This window comes from Geospiza fortis, unplaced genomic scaffold, assembly GCF_000277835.1.
Source record: "Geospiza fortis unplaced genomic scaffold, GeoFor_1.0 scaffold41, whole genome shotgun sequence".
NCBI lineage: Eukaryota > Metazoa > Chordata > Aves > Passeriformes > Thraupidae > Geospiza > Geospiza fortis.
In genome coordinates, this window is record NW_005054299.1 from 3,269,721 (window position 1) to 3,284,758 (window position 15,038).

The 15,038-nt window shown below is 40.8% G+C and overlaps 1 protein-coding gene across 1 annotated transcript in view; it reads left to right on the forward strand.

Moving 5' to 3' along the window:
- The window catches only part of PTPN14 (protein tyrosine phosphatase non-receptor type 14), a 107,656-nt gene that overhangs the window by 53,892 nt on the left and 38,726 nt on the right, over positions 1–15,038 (forward strand).

The window sequence follows — 15,038 nt, forward strand, 5'->3', positions numbered from 1 at the left end:
TCTTCAGGGACCTCAAGTTGTTCGTCTTACGACTGGAACTGCACCCCATCTCCCAAAGCTGGGAGAAAGGCAGGCTCTGGGATCCATTGCTAAGTGGAGCCAGGGAGTCCTGAGTCCTCAGGGATCCCAGCTCTCTTCTGTTGAACAAGATTGTGGGTGGGTCGTGAAGTAACTTGGAAATGTCAGTGGCTTTTTTTTTTCTTTTCCTTTCTTACTTTTTTCTTTTCCTCCTAGCTGCTGGAATTTGGGCTCGTGTTGTCCAGGCAAGGGAATAGTTCTGGAACTGCATGCAAGCTGGATGAGTCCTAAAAGCCCTGGGTGGCCACCCAGGCTTAGACAGTCTGGGATATTTGTGTTTTGGTGCTCCTTTGATGGTTTTATTGTTTTGTTTTAATTATTGGACTTTTTTAATATTAGTGGCTACTGCAGCATGAAACGCACACATTAGGCTTGTGCTTGCCTTGTTGTAAACACCCTGATACTTAATTAGCTTTCATGTTGTATTTAGAGAACAGCAACAACAAATAATGTGCAGTATTTACCTGGGTCTTGTTGTGTTCATATTATTGCAGTGTATGTATTGTTTCACTTTTCAGTAATATTTTTTAGTTGGTTCTTTTTGAATGTGTATTTTAGTGGATGTTTAAACTTTGACTTAAAAGTAAGAGCTCCTTCAAGGCAGACCTAAGATTCAACATTAATTCCCTGTTTATAAAATATTTGCTGAGGAGGGCAAACCCTTCTCCCAGCTGACTTTCTTCAGTGAATGGGGAGCTTGTTCTCTGTGTGTTGGTTATTGAAAGCTGAGCTCTTTGTGCCAGATATTTTAAGAAACTGTTGACGGTTAGATCTAATCTGTTACATTATGCTGTGCTTTTAGACCAGAAAGTGAATGTGTTTTCATGTGTGTGGTTGGGCAGTACATATGTAGCAACTCTGAAAAATAGTGTTGCATAACTATAAATACAGTGTAGGATACTTTCAGCCTGCATTCTTGCTTTACTGTGTTTTGAGGGCAATGGCTGTGGTGGTTAGAAATGTTGCAACAGGAATGTCTTGGCATTGGGCAGATTCACATTTATATCTGATCATAAGGAAATAATACTAATTTTATGCTCTAGGGCTTAGTCACGTGTGCTAACATATTGCTTTCCTGATGGGAGCCGTTTCTACATTCAATTCTGGTAGAACAAATGCTTTTGGGGTAATCAAGCCTTTTTTATTGGACCCTTTTTAACGGAAGCAAAGATTACATTCTGAGGTTCTGCTCTTCTTCTGGAGTAGTGATACATCATTTCAGAAGTGGAGAGAGCTCCCTCTCTGGTCTTAGCCCAGGCTGAACCCTTCCATGCAGTTATGGTGGTGGAGACGTTTGCACTTGAGAAAAAGTGCTTTGGATCTCCTTTTCTTGTCCACCTGGGCATGTGTGCTGTTGGAGACACTGGCTGAGCCTGTATGTTGGATAAGCAATGCGGATGGCTTTTACCATGGCTGACAGCCATAAATGATTCAGATTTTTAAAAAACAATTCCACAGCTGGGTACAATGTGGCAGTTTTATTGTCCATGCTTGTGATTTTTATTATGTTAGGGTTTTCCCCAAACTTTGAAGATCTTGGAATGAGGTGATGATATGAATTTCAGTCTGGGATTTTTTTACATGTTCAGAACAGTACTCAGACTAGTTTAGTAAAGGGCAAGTAAAGAAGGGCATGAAAGGCATGATTGCAAATATTTTATAGCTCTCAAAAACCAGAAGAAAAAAGGACACCTAGGTTTACCAAAGAAAGAAATATCATTCTTCAGTAATGGTATGGCTTTGAAGGGGTTGATGTGTGGCCTGTGAATCTTCAAAGATGACAGTACATTAATTGTGCATCCATTTCAGAAGTGTATAAGGAACCAGATGAACAGAAAATGTGGATATGTGCAGCAGGACTGAAGTAGGTTCACTAAGTCACAGAATCTCTGAAGTTGCAAGGGGCCCATAACAAAAACTGAGCCCAGCTCCCTGCTCCTGGCAGGACTACCTAAAACTAGTTATCATTTGATTTAAAGCATCATTCAGATGCTCCTTGAACACCATCAGGCTGGTACTGTAGTCACTTCCCTAGAGAGGCTGTTCTAGTGACTGATCGCCCTACAGGTGAGGACCTTTTCCTCAGATCCAGTCTAAACTTGGAATTACAGAAGACTCATAGAATAGTTTGGGTTAGAAGGACCTTTAGAGGTCCTATCTAGTCCAACCTACCTACAATGAGTAGGGACCAGGTGAGGGTACCCAGAGCTCCTTCCAACCTGTCTTCAGTGTTTCCAGGGATGGAGCAGCCATCACCTCTCTGGGCAACCTCTTCCAGGGCTTCACCACTCTCATTGTAAATAATTTCTTCATTATGTCTAGACTAAATCTATCCTTGTTTAGTTTAAAATCATTGCCCCTTGTCTTATCATAACAGGCCCTGCTTTGTCCCTGTTTTACCATCCCAGTGTAAGTACTTCCTGTAAGGCAGCTTCATCCCATTTCCTTGTGTCCTATTCCTGGTCACTAGAGGAAGTGACATTTATAATTAGGATACAGCTGCAAACCACTGTGTTAAAAATGTCTTGATGATATAGACTGCCAGGATTGAACCTTAATTCCAGAAAGAGAGCTGAGGGTCCATGAGACTGAACCTAGTACTTGAGACATTTTATAATCCTTAAAGAGAAGGAAATACATTAAGCATTTTGAAACTTGCTTCGAAGATCTAACCAGCTTCTGTTACAGGAAAAAAGTTCTTCTACCTTTCTGCATGGAAACAAAACCAATTTGAGTGGCCGATATATTTATTTTGTGATATCTGACAGGTGAAATGGTGCTGAGGCTAGAAATCTGGGCTTCTGCTTTCATCAGTGAAGAGCTTGCTTTGTGTATGGAGCTGTGTTTGGATGAGTCACACTGACTGCTTTTTGTTTCTCAGCCTCTCAGGAAACTGTCCTCACCGCTGCTTAGTGATAAGCACTTGTGTTAGGAGGATCACTGCGATAACCTGGAGTTGTCTTCTATTTCAATCCAGCTTTTCTTGCTCCTTGGTTTTCTCCTGTTAGATTTCCCAGTGCCACACAGACACATGGTTGCATATCTGTAGCTGTACTGCTAGCAGTACCCATTCCATGTGTATGTGTGTATTAATGGAAAACCTGTTGAAGGTCTACTTGTATGATCTGGACATGTCCCTTTTTCTTGCTCTGTATTAGTAGCCAGTTATCTTAAATAGTGCTGAAAGGAGATTTTTAATCTTGCTGTAATTAGCTCTAGAACCTCTAGAACCTGTGACTTAACCTATTTTCTGGAATGAAGTGGAGAATTGTGTCCTGATTTCTTTGAACTGCAGTGTCTTAAGGCATGACCATGAGTGCATGGATAGTCAGCTTCTGCTTGCGCAGCTGGAGGATGTGTCAAAAATGGTATTTAACAACATGGCCTTGCTACATCTACTTACACTTGTAAACTCTACAGGAAACCTTCACCTAGGTATTGACTCTTGTGGACTGTCAGGCCTAAGGCAGGATGCAGAGAAACAAAGTGCAGAGAAACAAAGAATGGACTTTGTTTCATAATAGTTTTATTTCTAAATAGAAATAATATTCTGTAGACTGGAAAATCAAGTCTGATGTTTCCTGACTGGTGGGAACATGCTGCTATCACCATGATGGACAAGGAGTTCCCATCCATAAATTGGGAGGTTTCTGTAAACTTAATGAAAAAGTCCCTGCTGCTGGAATGATACTCAATAGAATCAGTTGTGATAAGTAAGAGTTTGCTCCCTGAAGGTTCTTAGTGTATTGTTGTCTCCTTAAACAAGACAGATGCAACTAAAAGCAAATAGAGGGTTTTAGAAAAAAAGATGATAGCCTCAGTGTTTTGGTTTAAAGGAGAAAGGATAAAAAAAGTGGAAAAAGGAAAAACACTTGTCACCCCTAGCTGCTTGAGTTGTGGAAGTGCCCATCAGTGTTTTTGCATCTCCTCAAATGAAGTGAAAAGGCTAATTCCTCCTCTAGTTTAGGAATTGAGCTGCTCACTGCCTTTGTCATTTAGACTGTTGTACACTGCTTGGCTGCCCTTTTTTCCCCTCCAGGTGTAGCAGCAATGTGTGTCACTGCAGAGGGAGGTTTCCCACCCATTGGGGAGCGCTGTGCATGGGTTGGGTGTTCTGGTGCACCTCACACACTGAATGTGCTTCGGACTTGTCTGCCAGGGTAGTTTAAGGCACTGGTTTGGACAGATGACTGCATTACCTGGGGCTGGTACTCTCCTCTCTGTCTTCCACATGATGCAGTAACAAGGACTTAGCAGTTTCTCCTCAGTGAAGTGCAGACTGCTAGGAGATGTACTCCTTAAACTCTTTGTGGCACACACCACTCCTGCCCTCAGTCATGTTGCTACTCCTGATAAAGCCTTACAGAGTGAGGGTTGCTCTAGACTTCCTGTGTAATCAGTGAGAAGAAATGGGCACTTCCACAGCATGATTCAGGATTCCTCTGTTGTGCATCACTTTCTGCGGGTGATTCATTTTCTCTTTCCTACTGTGTGTTTTGGAAAGGGAACTGTGGATCATTGGTCTTCTAAATAGAAGTCCCAGATAGATGTCTGAATTTTTTCTACAGCATCAGGTAGAGGGTCAAGCCACTATGAGCAGCAGCATGAGAGAAAACAGATATGTGGGTTTTGATTGGAATTTCTATCAGCTTTTTAAGTTTTGAGAATTCAATAGGCAATGGAAATCTTGGTTATGGTAGCACTGCCAGTCTTAATTAAATTTATTCAATGTTGAAGTTTGTACTGCAGGCTGGAGCAAACTTTTTCCCTTCTCTTGTAGCTGAGACACAGATCATGAAAACTTAGTTCTAAACTTACCTTTTTCAGTGATCTGAATAATTTTAATTTTTTTTTGCCTTGCTGGCAGGGTGTAGCACTAAAGGATCTGCAATTGGATGTCAGTGCAACCCTCAAGTCTCCAAATGTGTTTAAAAGAAGCATTTGTGTGGAGGCCCTTATACAGCTGAGAATCTCAACAAGAATTTGGCAGAAATCTCAGTGTCGGAAGATGGCAGATTCCTGTGCAGTGAGATGTTTATTGGTTCACTGTTTTATCTTTGGCAGCTGCTTTTGCACTTGATATCTTCAGCTGTTTTTGAAGCTTTTACAAAGAATAATTATTCATTTCATGAAATGGATCTATTTTACCCACCCAACAGGGCACTGATTCACATATTTCCCTGGCAACATCCCGTCGTTATCAGAGCTGTGCTCACTTTTGCAGGATTGCATTTACTGGGATGTTACAACTTCCTGGGCCAAGGTTTGGTTGCATGATTTACTGAGGTGTGGGGTGACTGTTTTCAATTATTCCTTTGGAAACACTAGGGTCACTGGGGTGTCTGGGAGGTGGAAGCAACCTGAGTTTTCCTGTTTTCTGCTGGCAGTGATGCTAATGTAGATGTTCCAACAATCTTTTCACAGGAATATAAGGTGTTGTACTGACGACCTATAGATAGGCAGCAACTTCATTGTGTCACATTTCAAGCAGCGTTTTCTTTTTGCCAGGACAGATTACTGTAAAAGGCAGTAGGCAATGGACTGGATTTTAACTCCACACCAGGTAAAATTCCATTAAATCAGTAGAGCTTTCTCAGACATTGATTATGTGAGTTTGGGACGCTACATAAAGGTTTCATTGATAGGGTTTTGTAAATAAGCTCTATAAATTCATGAACAAGGTTTCACTGCAGGCTCACCAGAGCCTTTTTTTCTGTTTGTTTTGTTAAGTTCAGGCTAAGCACACATTCTTCTGTAAGTCTGAACGTGTTCACTTGCTCTTTGAATAAAGTAACACCTGAATACACTTGCATGCTGCTCTGCACCCACAAAGCAATTATTTTGTGATGTGCTTCTGGATACTTACATAGGCATGCCAGTTGTTCATGGGTATGTGTGCTCACGCCGTTCAGCTTTTGCATCAGTGCACAGCAGAACACATTACATCTAGCCAGACAAACATGGTGGACTTGAGTAATTCCAAAGTTTAGAGCGATATGGATGGAGAATCTTTAAAATATATATTGAAAAATAAAATGGGGCTTATGGGGTATATACATTATATTTTATTGTTACAACTGACACAATGTGGGGAAGAGAATGAAGCAATGAGAACTCTTCACGTTTGTTTCGGGTCCAAAGAATAGTTATGTCTGTACTTAAGCACCACTTAAAAAAAAAGTTATCTATTTATTTTCAGTATTGCATAGTATGAGCTTGAGTATACATTTGTTCTAGTTAACTCACCACATTTTTTTAGCATGATATTCTAACCTGCTTGGCCATTAACCTGGCTGGCTACCAGGAGAATTTTCAAACTGTTGACTCATATTGCTTCCATATGTAGCTTAAACCACCTTTTCCCACAGTAGATACAGCTTGAGGGTTAGCTGCCTTGTTTTTCAGGGCAGGGAGAAGCATATTTTGAACTGAGTCAACACATACAAATAAAGGAAGTAAATATGAGCTATTATTAACTTTTTGGGGCCTAATCTCATTTTTGCCAAAATCTAGTTCCAGTTCAGGAAAGACCAACAGGGTTTTTTTGTGCTCCTCTTCCCCAGGAGGTTAAGCACTCTTCAGCCTACATAGCTACGACTTATCTTTGCACTTTTGCATCTTTGTGAGGATGAATCTTTGCAGCTGCCATTTCAGGATTTTTTTGGATTTATTCCATCTGGAGATCTGGGGGTATGAGTTGCTGTGTGTGTGGGACCTGCTGTTATGAAGATGTGACTAACCAAGAGGGCAGTGACACACAGGCTGCATGCCACGGCGCCTTAGTGAGCACCTGTATGTAGGTGGGGCCTATGTGGGGTTGTAGCTCCTGTTCTCAGCTGGACCCCATGCTGTGTGTCAGGCACCAAAGGACAGGTGCCTGACACCTGGGAGAATTGGTTTATTATCCAAAATCCTGCATCAAAGCAGTAGCTGCCTCTGGGACATGCAGCTCAGGCTGGGGAGGAAGAGCCCTGGGACCCTGTATGGGAACAGGGAAGATTGTGTTGGGAGGAAGGTGAAGGTGGAGGCAGCAGTTGTGGGAGATATTGTGGGTTTGCACTCAACAAAACCCAACCATGTTGTGAAAAGTGATGTGTGGCATTGCTGTAATTCACCTACCAGACTCAGTCCTACCTTTTTTTTTTTTTCTTTCTGTGATCAAAAAAGAATGTGAAGCTAAAAAAAAAATAGTTTCCTGAGCTGTAACCTTTGGATCTCTGTAGCCAAATGCAAGTGCTCTACTCAGTTCAGGAGGTATGAGCACATAGCTGAGCATGTTTTCAAGCCTGGGCTGAATGATAGACTGAACAATAACACTTTTAGCATGTGTTTAAAACCCAAACCAAATGGATACATGGCTTTTTTCAAAGATGTGGATAACAAACTCTTTGCTCTCAATTTTTTTATTCTAGTGTCTCTATGTAATATTTATACTTGCATTGAACATTTTGGGTTGTTTTGTTGTTTTTTTTTTCCAGTTAGAATGCTAAAATACAGATTTTTTTGCATTATATGATTTTGCTTTGCTTTACTTTTGCAACACCACTCCAGTTTTTATAAAGATGAATTCTATGATGGTGTCGCCAGGGTTTGCTGGATTCCAGTTGACTCCAATTTGCAGAGACCAAATGTAGCCTTTTCTAAATGAAAAGGTTCCAAAGACAAGAGAATATGGCTTCCCTGGTGTTTTTTTTTTACTCTAAAAGGCATGTCGAAGTTTTGTGCTGTATAATTCTTTAGGTATTTGGATTAACTCTGATAAAATTATAGGTGGTTGTAAGGGAGTTTATTGTGCTTATAAATTGTAGTGGGGCTCCCTGTAATTTGTTATAATTAATTCAATAGTTCAAGAGCAGAAAATCAAGATCAGGTTGTGGCATGCCTTCCTTTCTTGCAAAAGCATGCCATTACTGGCCTTTTTATTTAAAGTTTCACTTTGTGCCTGTGGGTTTATTTGAACTTGGAGTATGCAAAATGCATAATATGCTCTTAAAAAAACGTACAGGTACAGAGGATGGACCTGTTGTGGTTGGGGGGGTTCTGTTTAAATGTAGAGAAATTGGTGGATACTGTGGAGCTGCATCTGGTGCATAAGCGTCTCATGGAAGGAGTGCGTGTTTTGGAAAGCTCGTGTCACGTCTGCAGGCTGCACAGGGCCTGCTGCATGTCTGTGCTTGTGGCCCATCAGAAATGGCAGGAAAAGAAAACCACGGGCAGAGCATTTCTTTCCTGTGCGTGCTCCCTCTCCTGCTGCCAGTGAGAATGCAGAGTGTGACGCTGTTGTGCCCTGGCTCATTGCTGAGGGCTTTGCTGGCTGTCCCTTGAACTCTGGGCAGCAGAGAGCCACAGCAGTTTGATATCAGGCTACACTGGGAGCATGTACTGCTCATATGGGACAGGTTACAGGCCTGTGTTACTTTCCTAAACAGTCAATGTCCATTTGTAATACAAACATACTTTTCTTTAAGCTCTATTTTTCTGCAGAAATTTGGCATTATTGACTAATTCATGCCAAAATAAAAACCGTATTGCTCTTAAAACACTTTGCATTTACTTCTGAAATCATGTGCCAGCTGTGTAAAGAACTGGAGGAGGTGGAGATTTGGAATTTTAATTGTCTTTTGGGGAATGCATGCAACTGAACAACCTTTCAGTATTAAGCTGTTGAAATGGAGGTGGTAAACAGCTAAGCAATGCACAATTCTCATCATGCTGTCTTCACCGGTGCAAAGGTTTTCCTGTTCTAGTATCCTTAGCCAGGAGCTGACTGTGGAGCTGGCCCTCAAGCTTTGGAAGGCACTGGCCTTTGGTAGGAACCTCACTGGTCAGCTGTGGTAGCTGGCTTTTCACTGTGTGCCCCAGTGCAGCTCACCATCAAGCCAGGCATCCAGGCTCTGCATCATTTGTCCTTATCTCACAACCTGCACATCATAATAAATGGAAAGTGGCCATCACTGTGAAGTTAGTCTGTTGTAGCCAAATCCCCTCTTTTCCCCTTCAATTATAATGTGTTGCTTTTAAAGAGAGCCATTGAGTGATCTGGAAGTAGGTGATAGGAACTGTGTTTTGATCAGTTCTCCTTTTTTTCAGTAAAATGTGTGAATATGATGCTATCCCAGCATTGTTCTGTTTCACTAGGAAGGGGAATGACACAAATCTTTCCATGATTTATTTTGGTTTTAGTGGCTGTCATGTTTTCCATCCAGCTGCTGGAGGAAGCCAGGATGGAGGCAGTTGGATGCTGCTTTTGAACAGAGTCATTTCTCAGTTACCTGAAGCTAGCCTTGACCTACCCTCTAAGGTTGCTATGATCAAAGAGCTCTTACCCTGGAAGATGTTATGACTGTTTTTACTACTGGCATTGACAGTTTGAGCTTCTGAAGGAATTTCCTCCTGCATGTGTGACAAAAGCTCTTTCGTCTCCTTTGCTCTCTTTTTCTGGCAGGTCTGCTGATCTTCCTGAAGGTCTGTGACAGGGTGTGGTAGAGTCATTCTCAACAGTAGCCTTCCAAAAATATTACCCTTCTATTAGTGGAAACACTGTCATTGCTTTTTATATTCTAACACAAATCCCAGGTAAATGGCTGTTGTCTAGGACTGTGAAACACCAGACTTTTGCTGGGAGAGAAGTTGATGAAATTCCAAAGGAGTGAACTAGAGATGGTGTTTATCAACGCCATCTAAGTTTTTAAAGTGGCAAAGACGAGGCATTAGCTCTGTTACTGAAAATGACATCATGGATCTATGTGTCTCTATTTTTTTTTTTTTTAAGTGCCTTTAGATTAAGATGTGCTGATTGAATCCTTGCCTCCAAAATGTGTTTCAGCATGCTCAGGCTCAGAAATCATAACACACCATCTTTGCCAATATACTGGTGTTGCATTTGAAAAGACCAGTCTTGTCTGCCTGTCTGCCTTCCTTACCATATAAAATCCAGTCCAAGTTTGCAAGTCAGATTTGTTGCAGAATGATCGACATGAAATAAGCAGCATCCAGTAAGTAGTACTCTGGATTGAGACTTGGGAACAAAACCTTAGATCTCCCAAATCTGCCTTGGATTCCTGCCCAAGTTTACATGAGTAACTTCACCAACCTCAGATATTCTATGAAATTAGGCTAATGATCATTAATACATTGAAGCTTGTTTTTCTCAGAAAAGCTACCAGTAAGGGTTAAGTAGTAATACGATTCTCTTAAACATGTAATAAATAAATAGAAATCACTTTTCAGTTGTTATTGGGGAGTTTCTTCGGTTGCGCTGAATAGCCAAGTCATTGGCTCTTCTATCTCAAAGGCTGAGAAAATATATCCTCAAAATAAAAAATGGGCTTCTATTTCAAATGTAGCATATAGGTATCTATGGAGTCCTGTTGCTAAATAGTATAAAAACCAAAATCATGGCAGGTTTTAAGGTGTCAGGTGGACAATAGACACATCCATATCAAAGCTGGTGCTTAAAATAATTTTAGTAAATGATAAAAGACTTCTGTTCTGGAGAAACCGCTTCCCCTGTGGGTACATTATTGCATAAGTGTACATTGCAGCGTCTGTCCTCAGAAATATATTACCATACTAAGATAATCTCAAATGAGCTGACTTGGACTGTTGTGACTCAATGAGACTTTTATTGTGTTCCTAATTTTAGAAGGTTGTATTGTACTCTAATTGCAATTTTTTTTGAAGTTGGAAAAGAGCTGAAGTTCTTGAGCTAAACCACTGGTGGACCAATCTGTTTCTCCTTTGAGTCTTAAAGGTTTCTTCTTTTGGAGGTATGAAATGGTAGAGTAGTTCTCTTTTCCTCCAGAGAAGTTAAATTACATAGCTATGTAGTTATCCAATAGATAGGCTTGGTGCCAAAATGGTACCTAATGAGTTATAAAAAAGTTAGTCATGCCAGTAGTAGCATCATTAGAAACGATTCTAAAGGAGTTGTACCTCTTGGGTAACTAATACATATTTTGTAGTGCTTTGTTTATTTTCAGATACACTCAAGGTAAATATTTATTGGTATTGAAACTGTGATGTATTTATACTAGCTCATAATTTCCAAATAAAACAAACTGATAAAAAAAAAAAAGGAAACTTTTTAAGTGTTTCCTGCTGCATTGGAGGTACAAACCCTCCTTGATGTACAGAGAAGGAAAGTAAAACCTGTGAAAAATAACAAAAATCCAGACAGGTCACATTGTAGTATTCAAACCATATTAAACCTTATTAACTCAATACTGTCACCTTTTTGTATAAAATATGCATTTAGATTGTAAATCCCTGGGACAAAAAGAATTTTTTGTTCTGTTTCTTTACATTCCTTAGCAGAGTTTGAAGCTGCTTGATTACTAAGGCTAGTAGATCTGATAATAGTGAGTAATGATTAAGGTAAGGAAGTATTTGCCTTGTGGTTCTTTGTGGAAGTCAGTAGTAAGAAAATCCTGAAGATGCAGTGCAATTCCTCTGCAAACCTAACCCATATTCTTACTTGTTTAAGCCATCCTTTAATTTCGCTACAAAAACCTCACTTCTTGTGCTGGTCAGGCCAGGTTCTTTGTGGCTTGTGATATATGAAATGTTGGTTGTTGAGAATAGAAGTCAGTGAAATTGAGGTATTTTCTGCATGTATCAAACAGCAGCAGGGATTTTACATCATGTAAACAGTGGTGATGGAAGGGTGCAATGACTTCAGTGACATCATAAAAACACCCACATTCTTTTTTGAAGTGACAGGAGAGCAAATGTGAACCCTGGTCGTGGGGGAGGTCCATGCAGAAATGTTTGAGCAAATGGAGTTTCCCTACATTTATGCAGCTGTAGCAGAGTTTGAGTCTGGGTGTTGCAATTAAATTTTAAAATAGTACCCTTATCTCCTGCTCACTAATACTATTGGGTTTTGGTGGGCTTTTTTTCCTTTAAGGGTATAGTTTGTAAAAATACAGATTCTGGAGTTGAGATGTTGCCTCACAGTCATCCAGTTGCAGCTTCTTTACTCTATAAAAATGTGCTTTTTGATGCCATACATGAAAATATGCTTCCAATGTTTTGTGTATTGGCTAAATAGAGTTGTGGGAAATGATATCCTTATAATGATGGCTTTGTTCAGACTTGTTGTCCACTCCCATTCCCCTTGGAATTAGCTACAGGCTGGCAAACTGCAGTAGCCTTTATTATATTAAATACACAATGGCTCTGGTAGTAAAGTTTAACCCAAAGAGAGCAATGAAGGTGAGAGATTTCAGCTCTAGGCTGACTCAGCTGTGGTGGTGTCTGCTGCCCTGCACTCCTCTGGTATGCCAGAATGGCTTTGTGATTAAAGCTTCGTAAATCTTAACTTTGAATTTTTTGTCTTTTGTTGTTTGGGGGTGCAGATTGCAAACTTCTCTTTTTGTCCACTTTTCATAGGCTTTCCCAACTAAACCACCTAATAGAAGGCTTCTGAAATGCATGTTTTTATCTGCTGTCCTGAAACAACTTTCCTCAGTGAATCTATAGCTGAAACATTTTTAAAATGTTCGATTTCCCTCAAATTATAGATCTACTTTTGCAATCCAAGCAAACAAAGAGCAGTCTCAGTTAGCATAGTGGTATAATAACAGCATTTAATTTAATTTCAGATGGAGGAGCCTCAAATCCCTGACAGAATTTGGGCAAGTTGCTCCTCTCTGTTGGCTGGGCAGGGAGCCTGACCACAGTTTTGCAGCATGGCTGAGCCATCAATCTGTGGCTGGTGGAGTTATTAGAGCCTTCTAGTGGAGCTTCCTCCACTCCAGGGTATCCTCCTCCTCTGCCCTGACACTGGAATTAGCCACCCCAGTCCATGCCTGGGGACAGACGTCCCAGTTCATGCTTTATTTGGACACCATGAAAAGATATGTCAGGGGACTCTAGGTGGATGTCACTTGTCACTGTCAGTCCAGGGTTAAAGGGGAAGCAGGTACCAACCACAGGTTTCTGCCTCAATCTTCTTCAGATTATTTTGGCAATTCCACTGAAACAGGTGCCAGAACCACAGCAAGTGATTGCATATCAGTGAGTTTGCCTGTGAGAAGTGGCAACTTTCTCCATGAGGTTTTTTTCCTGACAGATAACTAGTTAATGTCAGAGCACTAATTATGTACATCCCTTAAGCTCTTACTGCATGCTAATCTACAATATGTAATAAATCCTAAGCTCACTAGATAATCTTTAAGGTCCATTCCATTCCACGTTGGGCTGGTCCATTCCAGCCCAATCCATTCTATGATTCCATGTTATAGAATATTCCTAATAAGATTTTTAAATGTGACTCCTTCCTGATGATCACATGAAAGACCTGTAAATAGACGTCTTTCTCAGATTGTGGGTGCTGTCAGCTGTCTGTGAATGTGTAACTGTGTGAATGAGTGTGAAACTCTGAGTGTGAGTGTGTAACAGTGGGTGTGCTCTTTATTTGCCCTAACATTTCTAACACCAGTGTTGGGGGAAGTTTGTGGAGACAGCTCTTGAGAATTCCACGTTGTCCAAGGCAAACACTAGGCAATGTTTCCTCCTTGCTTTCATCACATTCCTATGGCAAGTGAAATGGCAACTCAAACCTGACAGCAATGTTTCTTTTGAAAGCCTAGGTCATAATATTTGATACTACAGTAACTGCATTGGCACTGTATTTTGTTGATGCTTACCTAAGTAATCCTTCCTGTGATTTGTCTGTAGTTGTGTGTACACTGTGGTTGAAATCATGGTTCCTCTACAGCTGGTGACATTCTTGACTTCTGTACTGCTGGGATGTCACTATAAGATTTGACATTAGTTTGAGTCTCACATAGCCTCTTAACACTGTGTTTGTTTTAACAATAACCTTATTTTTATGGCAGATGCAGATTTTACTCTCCTTGTTAGACTAGAATACATAATCCTTGTGTATATGCAGCATGGACCCAAATAGCTGCTTCTGGGATTACAAGTTTTAAAGACCAAATTCATCAAACACTTGCTCACCTGCATAGCTGATAAAGCAGCTTATGTCAAGCTTCTATGAAAGCATGCATGTTTTCAGAGTTAGGATTTGGTCACTGCAAAGGAGTGGAAAGAAGCTGATTTGTCTCTTGGACCAAGCAAGTGTGAAACCTGGGGCTGAGGCACAGGGCCCAGGCTGAGAAGCCATATGCTTTTCAGCCTGCTTCTCTCCATCAAATTTCAAAATCCCCATCAGTTTTAATCTTTATTGGGCTGTGTGAAAGCCAAATCTGAGCATTTTAAATGAGATTATATTTTTCTTATGCCTCAACACAAACAGTAACACTTGCAAGCATAGTTAAAGGCAGTGCAGTTTGTGTTCTGTGGGTGATGTTGCAGTGGTTCTCCCATCTGCTGGGACTGGGAAGGTCACCTACACTCTAAAGCAAGGCCAGAACAGCTTCTCTGTCAAGAGGTTCAGAGGGAAGGTCAGATGTGGTTGTAGCTGAGCACAGTTAGGAGTTTGCTGCCCGCAGACTTTGACTGCTCTTCACTGTCTGCCTTGCAGAGCTTGCAGTCTCTGGGACTGGCTGGCATGCTTGTGTATCAATTCTTTCTATCTCAGTTTATCTCAAGCAATTATTTCTTAAATCCATAGCATTTTAAGTGGATGCCCTCCACTTTCAGTTTCAGAGGGAGAGCAGGCATGCAGCTGAAGGGTGCAGTAACCTCTGTGCTGCTGTGTCTGCTCACAGCCTCAAAAAGCCCATTTGTTGGGTTTTAAGGTTCTTGATTTGGATCACCCAGGTGTACCCAGGGGTTGGAAGCATGAGGCTGAGTGCACACATGGACTGTGCTAGAAGCTGTATTTGCTGGGGATGTGTGTCTTAGTCATCCTTACACATAAAAAATGCCGATTAAAAAACCTTTTTAATGGGCCATAGTTTAAGGTAAATCAGCAGACCAAAGTGTATGGCTAAAATTGTATTTCTTCAATCAAAATGGTGACAATGGATCAAAAACAAGAGAAGAAA